The sequence below is a fragment of the Thamnophis elegans genome, chromosome 1 (genome assembly GCF_009769535.1).
Source record: "Thamnophis elegans isolate rThaEle1 chromosome 1, rThaEle1.pri, whole genome shotgun sequence".
Classification (NCBI taxonomy): Eukaryota; Metazoa; Chordata; class Lepidosauria; order Squamata; family Colubridae; genus Thamnophis; species Thamnophis elegans.
Genome location: NC_045541.1, coordinates 184,002,554 through 184,017,139, shown reverse-complemented (window position 1 = coordinate 184,017,139; position 14,586 = coordinate 184,002,554). Strand labels below are relative to the sequence as shown.

At 39.0% G+C, this 14,586-nt stretch overlaps 1 pseudogene; it reads right to left on the bottom strand.

The window, feature by feature from the left end:
- Window positions 1–2,677: 2,677 nt before the first annotated feature.
- LOC116507006 lies at window positions 2,678–14,313 on the bottom strand (annotated as a pseudogene).
- Between the last annotated feature and the right edge of the window lie 273 nt (window positions 14,314–14,586).

The following is a 14,586-nucleotide window of genomic DNA, read 5'->3' as shown; positions in this document are numbered from 1 at the left end:
ACATAAGCTAGAGCAGAGGTGTCAAACTATTTCAATTTGAGGGGGGCAGATTAGGATTGTTGTTGGCCTTAGGGGAGCCAAGAGGGCATAGCTGGTGGTTGTGGGTGTCTGGGTGGGCTTGGCCAGGGTGGGCTTGACCAACTTGATGTCCCTCATGTTGGGTTGGAACCAAATTGATCCTCTAGAGGAGCCTCACTGACCCTCTCGGTCCACATGGGAGGTCCATGGATGGCAGCATGAGCCACCCAGGGCTCTGGGCATCAGGCAACTGACACTTTAGCTCCTAGAGCCCAAGGACTCCACAGCCCAGCCCCACTTCTTTGAGGGTATGCATAGGCCCATTCACCTCTTGCTCCAAGATTCTGCTGCTGTGGTCACTCTCCTTGCCCAGTGTGGGCTTCCTGGACCGTGAGGGGGGGTTGAGGGACAGTGCAGCTCCTGGTGGAGGGAAATGCTACTGCTGGTACCACTGCTTGAATGCAAGGCAGGGGTGAAGTGGGCGTGGTCCGGATGCGGGATCCTGATGTATGCTGTACAGGGCCTGTAGGTCAGCTGTGGGGATGGGCTCGGGCGAGGCAAAGTAGGGAGGGGAGTCCTAATTGCCTCTTGGGGATGGGTCTTCCTGCCCTTCCCATAAACTGGGGCCATTGCAGGTAGGGTGATGGGCAGGAGGCTCATTCTACGTGTCTGGGGGAGCCAGGGGGAAAGATTTGGATAGAACAGGCTGAGTTCCTTGGTGGCATCAACAGCAGCAGGTGGAAGCAGATGCATGGCAGAAGGCATGAGATTTGGTCTTCAAGGGAGCCATGCAGCCACCTGCCCTGTCCTAGCTGGGAAAGCCATGGGCAAGCAAAATCAAATGGTGGGACAGAGTGGGTGAGTGAGTGGGTGGCTACCCGGTGCATTCAGGAGGCCTGGTCATGTTCCTTCTCTCATGGCTCTGCCTCCGCCTGCTGCTTGGAGGGCTGGCCTGGCAGTCCCAGTGCTTGGACCCACTTGCACAGCATGGGCTATGGAGCACAGTGGGCTCTAGCGGGGTGCAGAAACTGCCAGACACTATTGCCCCCCCCTGCATGCCCCCTCCTGTGTTGGGGAGGAACGGGCCTTGTGTTTGACATATCTGAGAAGAGCTTCTATGAAGGCCTCCCTCATGGCAGTACAAGCCTCAAAATGGCAACATTTCTCCATTCTTATTGCATTTCTTATAGCACTGAGTGACACCCTATGGATTTTGTAACAATTATCCTAAACCTTCTGGGTAAGGGTCACATGTAGGTTTTCCTTCAGCCTCATAGAGGAATTCTCCGTGCATCTGGTTGATAAAATTACTTGGATCTGTTCCCTGTTCGAGGCCAAGCATGGTGTAGATCCTATGGGGAAGGCTATAGAAAGGATTTAGGAAGAGTTTGATCCTGTTGATACTAAGGAAATCAACAGAGTCCTTGGGATGTAGATGTGACCACCTCTGAACTAGATCCATGTCCCATTTGGCTGGTGAAGGCCACTTGGAAGGTGACATTTGGGTGGGTCCTAAGGATACTTACTTCATCCTTCAGGAAGAGGTTCCAGCATCCTTTAAATAGATGCTGTTATGGCCTCTCCTCAAGAAACCTTTGCTAGACCCCAACATGCTGATTATTTCATACAGTCTCCCACCTCCTCTTTTAAGAGAAGGGGATTGAGAAAGTGATAGGGCTGCACTTTAGGAGAATCCTGGATTAAGTGGATTATCTAGACTCCATCTAGTCAGGCTTTAGGTCTGAAATGGGACAGCAACACCATTAGTCACACTTTTGTATGATCTCTGGTTGAAGTTGGATGACGGTCATGTATCCATTCTAGTTCTTGTGGTCTTTTCCATGGCTTTTGATATGATTGGCCATGTATACCTTTGGGTCGGTTCCAGGACTTAAGGGAGTGGAGTAGAGTTTTGTGCTGGTTCATCTCCTTCCTCCATGGCCAGTTCCATATCATGTCAAAGGCAAATGAGGTGTCCACAGGACTTGGTGCTCTCTCTGTTCCTGTTCAACATCTACATGTTACCATAGAATGAGATATTTCTATATGCAGATGATCCCCTGTTGTACATCTGTGTCTCAAGTGAACTAACAGGTACTATGGATATTTCTTCATGGTTTCTGAACACTTTGGGAATCTGGATGGGAAACAACAGCCTTTAAGTGAACCTTGGTAGGACGGAGTTTGGTTGTGGGTGGGTGGGTGACTCCTCTATCTGATCATTTATAACCTTTGGATTTTAAGGGGTTGCCATGCCTCAGACTGAGGTATGTATGTATGTATGTATGTATGTATGTATGTATGTATGTATGTATGTATGTATGTATGTATGTATTGTGTCACAACCCCTGGTATGCCCAAATATGGGAGGAAGCAGACTGCTTCCTTTCTCTGTCTATCGGCTCATCACAAGAGACCATCATGACAGAAAGACATTTAAGACATTTTTTAAGACATTTTATTAAGATTTATAGGCCGCCCTTTTCCCTGAGGGGACGATTGGATGATTGTTACTGATTATGTAATATTTATTATTAGTCACATAATGTTATCTTCAATTATTTAATGGACAACATTTTCTGGCATTTCATAGTTTATTTTAGAAATCAGATCAAGTAGAAAAATATCCCAAAATCGCAGCATCCAATCTCCACATAAGTCAATAATTCTTCTGCCTCATTATATTCTCTTTACGATTCAGATTGGGCCTCAGTAGGATAATGTAGCATTTGGGGAAAAAGATGCAAGCCAAGAGACCAGCCCCAGATGCCAAAATGGAGAAGATCTCCACAGCCACCATGGATTTCCCTTTGGTGCTCAGGTAGGTGGGGAGAAAGCTGATCCAAACACTACAGAAGACCAGCATGCTGAAAGTAATGAACTTGGCTTCATTAAAGCTGTCAGGCAATGTCCTAGCCAGAAAGGCCACTGTGAAACTCATAAAAGCCAGAAAACCAAGATAGACAAGGACAGCATAAAACATTAAAATTGAACCTTCCTTACATTCCAGGATTGTCTGTCCAACCAAGGAGTGGAAGTCCATGTTGGGAAATGGGGGAGAGGTTACAAGCCAGGTGGCACAAAGAACTGCTTGGATCAGGGGACAGGCTATGACAATGAAGATGGTCAGTGGTTTTCCTAAGAGTTTCCTTGTCCTGTTCCCTGGCTTGGTTGCCATGAAGGCCAGAACCACCATGACAGTTTTTGCCAACACAGAGGAAACTGCAAGGGAAAAGAGAATGGCAAAGGCAGTTTGTTGGAAGAGACAGGTGAGCTTCCTGGGTTTTCCAATGAAGAGGAAGGAGCAGAGGAAGCAGAGCAGAAGGGAAATCAGGAGGATGTAGCTGAGATCTCGGTTGTTGGCCTTGATAATTGGTGTATCATGATGCTTACAGAAAATCACCAGGACAACAGTTGTGAGCAAAGTAAAAAAAGAGCTAGAGAAGCTAAAGCATATCCCAGGGGGTCTTGATAGGAAAGGAAGTGAATCTTCTTGGCAATGCATTGAACCTTGTCATTGTTGGGGTATTGGTCTTCAGGGCAAGGATCACATTCAGCTGCATCTGAAATCAAGAGTCTTAATGTAAGCATTAATCCTATGGCCAGCTGCCGAGTGATGTAATGGAATGCAGCACTGTACATTTCATGGTGGATCAAAAAAGTCTGAACCTTTTTCATTATTAATGATCCAGGGATACATTTGTTAGCAACATGCATCTGCTGGCCTGGTCAATTTTCTGTGGGAAAAAAGGCACTTTCAATTCACTGGGAAGTCCCATGATTACTGTGTCTTTCAATGTGAGAGTGATGTTTTTTCCCCACTTCATACTGGAACTACAGAAAGACTGACATATCTTTCAGCCAGAAATTGTGTGTTTGTGTGTGTGTGTGTGTGTGTGTGTGTGTGTGTGTGTAGAGATTATTTTTTCATTGGTCCTGAGAATGTCCACAAGGCAACAGAGGAAGACATAAAAAGCTGCATTGAATATCATGGAAGGGAATGGTCTCTTTTCCTGATCCAAATTGATTTATAGAGAAATTACAAGAAGGTCATAGAATTGTGCACCAAGTATTTTGAAAAGTGAAAGAAGTGATTTACAGGGAAAACCCACAAATTGTACTCTGAAATGTAGAAGCATAACTATTCCGTGAACAATGATTTTACAAAAAAAATAAAACTTTGGTTTACGGACCGGTTCACTGATCCTGGAAGATCTAGATTTGAAGTCTGCTCTACCTGTCTGATCAGAAATGGTCCCTTCTGAACAAGGGGCACATTGGTAGCAGCAAACCTGCTTGCCCTCTGGGACACTTCTCCTCTCTCCTGCTTGGCATCTCTTCATGCTACACCTGGCAAAGGGCACCTTCTGAAAGAAAAAAGAGAAATCCTTGAGATGACTGAAGCAATTAACAGATTCACTTTTTTCATCTCCACATTATATTTCCATAATCAGACATAGTTCACCAGGGTCTTTTAGTTCAGTGGTACTCTTGGCCCACCAGTGAATGCTGGAGATTGGGGCACAGACTTTGGTATGCAAAGAAAGACTAATGACATTGAGCGACAGCTTTTATGAAACAATAAAACATGATAATCCAACTGAACAGTGTGAAGAAAAGAAGTTCTTGGAACAATTAGAGTGTGTTAGCAAAACAGAAACATAGAAGAAATTTGAAGTAATTGAGGCAACCATGAACAAAATTGGTTCTTAGTGTGATTTATCTATATATATATATTTAATACAATACAATGTTATAATTTGTATTGAAGAGAGTAAACGGTAGGATGGCTGGGAATAAACTTGAGTTTACCAATCATGAACATCTATGTTTACATCTTACATCACCTGTTCATAGATTTGACTTTATCACGTTCTCCATCTGTCTTGAAATGTTTAATGGTGAGTGCACCATATGGCTTCCTGGAGGATATCCCTCCGGTGCAAACTATTATTATTTTTTCTTTTAAAAAGTCCTGTGTCTTTTCAAAAATATTTTATTAAACACACAATAAAACATTGGATACAGTATAACCATCCTGGCTTTGTCTTTGCCATACATACTAAAATATTATTTAAATATCATAACCACCTTGCTTATTAACATTTGGTCTATTCAGTATCTACAAATATAAAGACATATTATTTCAGTCCATATTACTTTCGATATTGTTTTATCCACTTTCACTCCGTTATAGTTACATAAATAATTCTAATTTTCCATTCTATAAATCCTATTCATTTCTTATTTTTAGGTCCCTCTTTTCCGTTCCAACCATCGATAAAATTTATTCCAGATCTTATAATATTCTTTTTCACCTTTATTCTTCAATTCCCATATCATCCTATCCATTTCAGTGCAAGTCAGAATTTTCCTAATCAATTCCTCTTCTAGTGGAATTTCCCTGTTTTTCCAGTTTTGGGGAAAGACCATTCTTGCTGCCATTATAATATGTATTGTTAAGTAAGTTACCCCATTGCTATATTCCTCATTTATAATTCCCAGAAGGAATAATTCTGGTTTAAATTCTATTTCCTCTTCGGTTAACGCTGTCAGCCATATTTGAATTTTCCGCCAATATTCTTTTGCTTTTTTACATGACTACCATATGTGGTAGTACGTGCCTGATTTGTGATTGCATTTCCAACAATTTGGTGATAAATTTCTAAACATATTTGCTAATGTTGCTGGTGGAAGGTGTCACCTATAAAACATTTTATATACCATATTTTTCAGACTATAAGACACACCGGTGTATAAGATGCACCAAGATTTCGAAGAGGTAAGTAAAAAAAAATTGTCCTCCCTGGCCCTCAGGAGCACTCTGCAGGTTTCAGCAGGGCTGGGTAAGGCAAATTTTCCCCTTTTTTCACCAAAATGGGGGCCTCTTTCACTTCTCCTAGTCCTGCTGAAGTCTGCACAGTGCTTTCGGGGAGAGGCAAAAACACTCCTGTTTTGGTGAAAAATGGGCCCGTTTTCACCAAAACGGGGGCATTTTTCCCTTCCCCCATCCCTGCTGAAGCCTGCAGAGTGCTTCTGGGGGGAGAGGCAAAAACACCCCAGTTTTTGCAAAAAATGGCCCATTTTTCATAAAAATGAGATGTCGGGGTGGGGTTTCGGGAGGCAAAAAATGGCTGTATTCAGTGTATAAGACGCACCAACATTTCCATACTCTTTTAGGGGGAAAAAGATGCATCTTATATGCCAAAAATATGGTAAATTTTCTTTATATGGTATTGCCAATGTTATTTTTCTATTTCTTTCCCATAATTTTCCCATAATTTTCCAGTTGTATATTGTATCCAAAGGTTATTGCCCATGCTACCATTATTTCCTTAACCTTCTCTTCTTCCATTTTATAATCCAATAAAAATTTATAAATCTTCTTTACCATTCATCATTTGTCCCCAAAAAGATCTTATCTATTGTCGTTAGCTCCCTATTGATATCCCACATTTTCATGTCTTTCAAGTAATGATATTGGATTTGTAACTAGAACTACCATTCCAATTCTACCCCTTGTTCTTTTAGTTCTTTCCTCAATTTCAATCCCCCTTCTTTGTTCATTATATCCTTATAGGTAATCTGTTTTTCCTGATTGATAAAATTTGGGTGCACTAACGCTTCTAATGTGGATAACCAAATCGGAACCTTGCTATAATTCTGTTGCTTGCATTTATTCCATATCTCCAATAATGCCTGTTTTATAAGTCTTGATGTGCTACTTGTTTCCCATACCACAAAAATGTGTGCCATCCTAGTTGTAAATCGTTGCCCTCTAATGTTAGCAATCTTTTATTTTTTAACTTTATCCATTCTTTTAGCAATAGCAATAGCAGTAGACTTATATACCGCTTCATAGGCCTTTCAGGCCTCTCTAAGCGGTTTACAGAGAGTTTTACCCAGGTGAGCATTGTTTTTTGGTGATAAAACTCTCAATCTGGTACGCCAAACCCTACTCTTTCTTTTACATCGTGCAAAAGTTTAAATTTAATCCTTGTTTTTTCTCTCTTGCCAAATGTATTCTGGTGTCATTTTGGTCAAATTTCCAAAATACTTTTTATCCAATTTTATAGGGATATTTTAAAACAAGAAAAGTAATTTTGGTAGAATGTTCATCTTGATCACTGCTCTTCTTCCCATTAAAGAAAGTCTCAAATTTCTCCCCCTCTCCAAATCTTCCTTTATATAATTTATTAGCTTAACATAATTGTCCTCTTTGATTGATGTGTATCTTGCAGTTATGTAGATTCCTAAATATTTCACTTTCTTCACAATCTGTACGTTTATTCCCTTGGCCAATTCCTCCTCCTGTTTATCCATCATATTTTTTTTTAATTAAATGTTTTTTAATTTTAGTTTGAAACGGGTACAGCATCTTTCTTAATATATCAATCGATTACAGATAAGTTTTGGTACATCTCCTCCACAGTCAACCAACATAACTCATATTAACTCAAGCATTATTATATATCCATTTTCATTTAACTGTAATTATTATTTAGGAGTATTGGTAGGAGGAATAATCTTGAACAATACCTACCCACACCAATGGGAGGGGAGAGAAATCAAAAAAAGAAAAAAGAAAAAAGGACAAATAGAAAATAAAAATTAAGATAAAAGATAGTAGATAATACAAAAAAGACAAAAACGACAATCAGGAAAACAAAACAAAACACAGGTGTCTATTATGAAAAAAAAAAAGAAGTATATCAACTGGTTACAACATGTTTTGGTGCTTCTCTTCCGTTAATTCATATTAATTCAGATATCTTAACTCGAATATTTACCATATCAACATCATTATACCTCCAGTTTTAATTATTATGGTTATTTAAACATCCTTCATCCTTAGCTATGCTAAAGAATTAATCCATAACACATGCTGACAATTCATTTACTTATTTGTAAAATCCTCTATTATCATCAAATCCTCATATCCTATTTTAGCTAAACATCCATAATATTCAATTATATCATATATCATAACATTTTCCCAGTATTGATTAACATTTGATTGTATGAATTTTATTTAGTTTTTTTAATAGTGCTAATTATTATAGTTAATACTCTTTATGTATAATCTAAAGGTGTTTTCTCATATCCAATTGTTAGTTATCATATCAACTCCACATTATATACATTACTATCAGTATCAATTATTATTCAGCAATATCTGTTACAAGAAAAAGCAATTAGGTTTAACTAGTTTTCAATTGTATTCATCAATCTATCAGCCAGTTCCAAATTATATATATTGCTATCCATATCAGTCATTATTCAGCTATATCTATTACAAATTGAAGTAATCCGATTTAGCTAATTTTAGGTTGTATTGTCCCATCTGTCAGCCTGTGTCCCTCCAACAACGAGATTTCCTCAGCCCAATAGCCATTCGTTGGATAAATTTACCAAATGTTTCCATAAGCAAATCCAAACAAAAATATTTCGGCACCTTTGGATTCTGAATGTCGGTGATGAAATAATAATGTTGTCCTAGGCTTATAAAATTTCCCAAATTAACTTTAATTCTCAAGGGTGGATTCTCCATTCCTCCTGCACTTTGTCTCTTTAAATGAGTCTTCTTTATAGCTTTCCCCCTCCTTTCTTCCTCTGAGATAGACCAGACACCATTTCTCACACTTTCCATTTGTGTTTCAGGAACATTTAAGCATTCAACGATCTCAGTTTTAACTTCATATTTTAGAATCAGTTGATCCAGGGTTCTTTCCAGTTTTTGGTAAGAATCAAAGAGTCCTCTACACGCAGAGAAAAGAGCCTGAAATGAAATCTTAGAGGTATTTTGGGACGCCATGATGTGTCGTATGTGTCGTAGTTAAAAATTAGAAGCTCTCTTTTTTTTTCCCCCACAGGCTTCGAAGCACTTTTTTTTTGGTCTCTTACAGGCTGTCAATCTTATCTAGTTGTAAACAGAACTAGGTAGTAAAGTAGTAAAAATGTTGAATCGTGACGGGCTAATTAGTAGGAGATAAGTTTTACGATCCACTTAGGGAGATTCAGAGGGGGGAGGATGTCGCGGAGTTTCTTGAAGCATTTAAGAAGTAAAGTAACCACCAGTCATAAATCCATTAGAAAAGCCAATTCGCCACTAGATCTTCTTGTTCTTTGGTTTCAATTAGCTTAATTTTTTAACACGAACAGTCTCTCTTGGATAATAAAATCAGCTTACCAGATGACATCACTTCTTCCATTCTTAGGGGCAACCTGCAGTTTCAGTTAGCACGCAGCTAATCCAAAAAGGAATTGGCACGAGGAGTTAATACCCTCCCCCAGAGATTTGCAGATATCTCTGGAGTCCTGGGTCTCTCCCCACCTTCACTGTCGTCTCCGGGACAGCTAGAGTTCAAAGAACCCGTCCAAAAATCCTTTGGTATAGAGGAATTTCAGGAGTAGCCTGAAACTCCATCTTCTCACTGCTAAGCCCCGCCTTCTTCCTATCCATCATATTTTTAACTATCATTTTGGTTTTATCTTTGCTAATTTTCAGTCCAGCTGTGTATCCATATTCTTCTAATACTTCCATAAGCCTCAAACTTGAATTTAGTGGTTGTAAATTCTTAAAAACTAAATTGTCTGCAAATGCTTGCAATTTATAAACTTCTTTCCTAATTTCCAGACTTTTAATTTGTGTTTCTTTCTGTATTATCCTCGTTATCATTTCTAAAGTTAATATGAATAACAATGGGGATAAAGGACACCCTTGCCTCCTACCCTTCTGAATTTTGATTTTTTTTGTCACCTCTCTATTCACTATTACTTTGATTTCTTGCTTAGGGTAAAACATATTTACTCTTGGAACATATTTCAAAATTTGTCACTGAATTCCATGTATTTTAATTGCTGTAGCATAAATTCCCATTTAATGTTATCAAAAGCTTTTGGGGTGCCTACAAATAGCAATGCCACCTGTGTACCACTGTGTATTGAATTGGTAAAATAAATCATTGCAGTGAGCCCTGATTATTAGGTTTTGAGTACTTAGAATCACTGTTGTCTGCTCTAATGGCCAACTGGGTTACAAGATGTTCTTCCCAATTGTGACACAAATCAGACCTCAAATGTCCTCCATGCAAAACACATTTTTCACCCAATATTGAGGTATTGAGCCTCAAACCTGCCACATATTCAAACATAGCCTACTATGGGAAACTGGGATGGGGAATTGTATGGAGCTTAGGAAATACATAGCCAAAAGAACATTCCTTCTCAGAAAGTCAAGGTCACCTCATCCCTGCACCTGGACAGATGTGAATGGGAGGAATCTTCCTTTGTAGAAATGACTGATTGGACCATGTGATGGACTTGTGGGTGTTGGGGCAGAGTCTTGAACTTTCAACTGGGTAGGGAAAACCTGGAAGCTTTCAGATTCAGGTTTTCCCAGATATACCAACATGGTTCTTATAATAAATTGGAGTTTTGAGGAACCTCTTGCCTTGGATTCTGATTTTATTGAGGATGCTATTTGGAACCCTGACAATGCATTCATGTTTGCTGATTCAATAGTTCTGTTTTCCATTCTGCATCCTCAGGAGAGAGAGAACTTTCTAGCTCACCTTTGTAGGCCAGACAATGGCATCTGAGCGAATGGTGACATCTTGGCCTGGGGGAGCCCCAGGATTTATTTGGCCAACTTTAAGAAGGATGATTGATGGATTGGGGAGGCGAGCCCAATTGAAAAGGTCATAACAAGCAGATCCCAGATCTTTTTCTGAGAATGAGACTTCTTCTCCAGCACTGTTGTTGAACTGGACATTCGTCAAGTAAGGAAGAAGCTGAAAGAAAAATGACCTTCAGAAATTGGAATAGTTGGTTGAAAGTAAGAGATAAGGCATTCTGCCTTCTATCATTTTGTGGATTCTCAGACCTAAAACAAATTATGTAGAAAACACAGGGTCAGTCGAAAAGATTCAAATGTCTGTATACCAATATGAGGTATAAACAGTGTGAATGAGAAATCCAACAACATGAAGGCAGATATGATACTTTTGCCATCATGTAATTTGGTGGATGAAACCCATGAATGGAATACACAACTAGAAGGATTTAAGAAACAGAGTTAATACATGAGAAAGTAAAGTTGCATTACATATAAGAAATAACTACATCTCTACAGAAATACAGCAAGATATTGATGACAACAACCTTGAATGCATTTGGATCAATATAAAAGTAAAACAAAAAAAGAATGACATTGCCATAGACGAGTAGTTCAGACCACCTAAACAAAGAGAGGAACTTTTTCCTAGATAGTTAAATAAAGTATGTTGGAAGTATATCACAATAATAAAGGGGGACTTTAACACCTAGGAGACAAACTCTGCACCTATTAGAAGATCAAACACATTCTTAGCATTGAACATTGTCTCCTCAAAGGTAGAGAACTAGAGAGTGAGCCATATTGGAATTAATTATCAGTAAAACAGATGAAATGAATAGAGGTGTTGAAATTGCAGGAACCTGGAGTGGAGTGATCATAAAATATTAGAATTCTACATTATTCAAGCTCAAGCAATAGAATAAGGTCCAAAAAGGCAACTGGAATTAAGAGAGTTGATTTCAATAAACTTAGAGCATGACAAGGATTCCCACAGATGAGAATCAGCAAGGAGAAAACACCCAAAAAGCTTGGAAAACTTTAAAAAATGAGATTATAAAAGCCCAGTCTAGAGCAATCCCAATGAGGAACTAAAATAAAGAGATCTAAAAAGAAGCCAGCATGGCTGCACAACAAATTCTGATAAACTGTAAACTGAAAGACAAAAAGGACTAGTATAAAAAGTCAAAAGAGAGGCACTAAGGGAGAATATCAGCAAATAGCTCGAATCTGCAAAGGTGAATTCGACAGGCTAAGGCTCAAAAAAGACAATTTTTTTTTTTAAAAAAAAAAGCTTCTTTCAACATGTAAAAAACAAGCAAAAAGTCAAGGAAACAATTGGTCCCTTAATGGGAGAAAGTGACAAGAAAAAAGATTGCCACAAAGCTGCTTAACTTATTTTTTGCATCAAAAGGAAAAACAGTCCAAACTATCAAAAATAAAGAAATTACCTGCCATGACTGAATGTTTGAGATCCTTTTTCTCAGCCTCATCACTGCTGGTCTCACTCCTGATCCATACATTGCATGCAGTGCATGTGCCACAGCATAAATGCCATTGTAGACATTGTAACTTTCACCTGTCATGCTTGTTTGAAACACGTAAGTGGGCAGATTCCGTAAATTCTCTTTTCCTGTACAGTATTTTTTTAAAGTGAGACCTGGTTTGTGGAAGTTACAGCCAAAGACCCGTTCCCACCACACTGGGAGGATCCTATCCCCTTGTGGGTTCAAAGGATCTAAAGACAGGAGGAAATGGCTGAACAGTGAGATATCACCACTGTGGTCCCTAAAATGCAGAGAGCCACGTAAGTGCTTTAAGGCTTTCCTTCTATATAGAAGATGGGTTGTATGTGGTTTCCAATATGAAGTTAAGATCCAAACTTTTGGACATGGACGTTGACCAACTGACTTTAAGTTCAGAGCCAAAAGAAATTTTTGAACAATGTCAGGTTCTCCAAAGGAAAGAATCACTTCAATATTAGCCCATATTTCCAAATGTGAAAGGAATTTGTACAACTCTGCATCACTAAGATCCTCTTTCACCATTTGAATGAAGGCCAGGCAGATCTCCTTCTCCATGAGCATTGGCCTCAGAGTTGACAGGAATTCTTCTCCTCTCTCGCTTTCAGAGGCAATAAACCCAACCCAGTTCCACTGGAAATAGAGTAGTAGTTGGACTAAACCCACAAATAGAGGAAATTCCTTGGGATTAATTCGGAAGGAGGAAGGATAAACTCTTCGGTCTCCCTGAGTGAACTCAAAGCCAAGACTGAGCTGAAAAAAATATGAAAATATTCTTCAAAAAACCAAATGTAAATATTGATGGTGACTTTAAGGATTCCCATTCTGCCGTTTATTGACTCCATCTGTCAAGCTGAGTCTTTTGGTGTTTTTTTTTTCAAGTTTTTAATTTTTTTAATACAAATTATACATATTATAGGACCAACGTGTTGTCCAGGTCTTTTCTTTTATCTCCTCTCATTTACATAGTCCATTTTACATCATGGTCTTGTTTTCACTTTCAGCCAAATTATTCTTCCATTATTTTTCATCTTCGTAACTATTTTTTCTTACTACATAAACAATATCTTCAATTGCCCCTTAACAGTTTCACCAAATTTTCATTTCTTATTTTCTCCATTTTGCTACAAACAGCGTATATCCTCTAATTCAATTTAAACCTAGAGAGCATTTTCTGTCAGTTTTTTCTAACAATATACTGCAATTTCTTTATTTCTTAATTAGCTACACAACCATAACAATCTTACTACTATTCTCTTTAGACTACTAATGTAATTCTTTTCCCCTTTCTTCCTCTTTTAGCCATTTTCTCCTGTGCTCTCAGAGATTCCAGTTTTAATTCTCTCCCTTCTTCTCCCCCTTCCCCTAACAACTTCTTTTTCTATGCCATGTGCTATTGATGTACCCACTACCTTTTGGTGTCATATTGGACCTCTGTGTGTGCTTCATAAAGATAACCAAAGGATCTAAAGGGAATCTAAAGGGCCCCCCTTACCTGTGGGATCTTGAAGATGCTGAAGATGGAGGCCATCAGCAGTGAGAATTGGGACTGGTCCCCTCCAATGGCAGAGAGGAGAGTGTCCCACTGGTCACATTTATAACCTGGAACCATTTGGTCATGGGTGGAAAGCAGAAGGAGACTGATGAAAGAAACCCTTCTCTTCCAATTGGCATTGTCATACATGTTGAAGCCAAGAGTGATGTTGGGGAGGAGAACCAGATCCTTGTTGATCTCAGTCACTGCAAACACCAAGGCCATGAACTGATGGTAGTTGTTGGGTGTGGGTCTATATTGAAAGAAACATTGTGAAACATTGCCACAAAGTTTGTGTCTCATGGTGGAGTTTGCCTTGTCCTATTTCTTTGTGGCATTTTCTTTGGAGCAGAAAGTCACAAATGTTGATGGTTTTTTTTTAAGATGCTTATTGTTAAACTTAGATGGATTTTTGACAATGGAGAAATCCTGTCTGTCCATATCATGGACCATTTTATATCCTTCTGTCATCCCTACCTTCTTCTCTTTGCTTCAGTGCCTGTAATCTTACCCAATTTCTCCTCCAGCAATCTAACCAATTTTGATCTTTCTTGGAGCAGCTTCTTTGGATCTGAAGCAGAAGGCACCAGTGGAAAATACACCAAATATTCATTGAGGGCCATTATTCATAAGCACTGCTGATTCCAAAACTGATTTTTGGATTTTGTGCCATACCTCACACTGGAAAAGTGTTGCTCTTTTCCTTGAGGCTTCTATCATAACTTTATGTCCAAATTAACATTTTAAGTCAACTTCTTCACTACTCTAGTAAAATTCCTAAAGTGTTGTCTCTCTTACTCTTTATGTGCTTTACTGTCTTCCTGGTGAAGATTTCTAGAAAGACTGAAAATCTAGCCTATTTAATCAGTTAATTCAAATGATTCTCCAAAGCACCT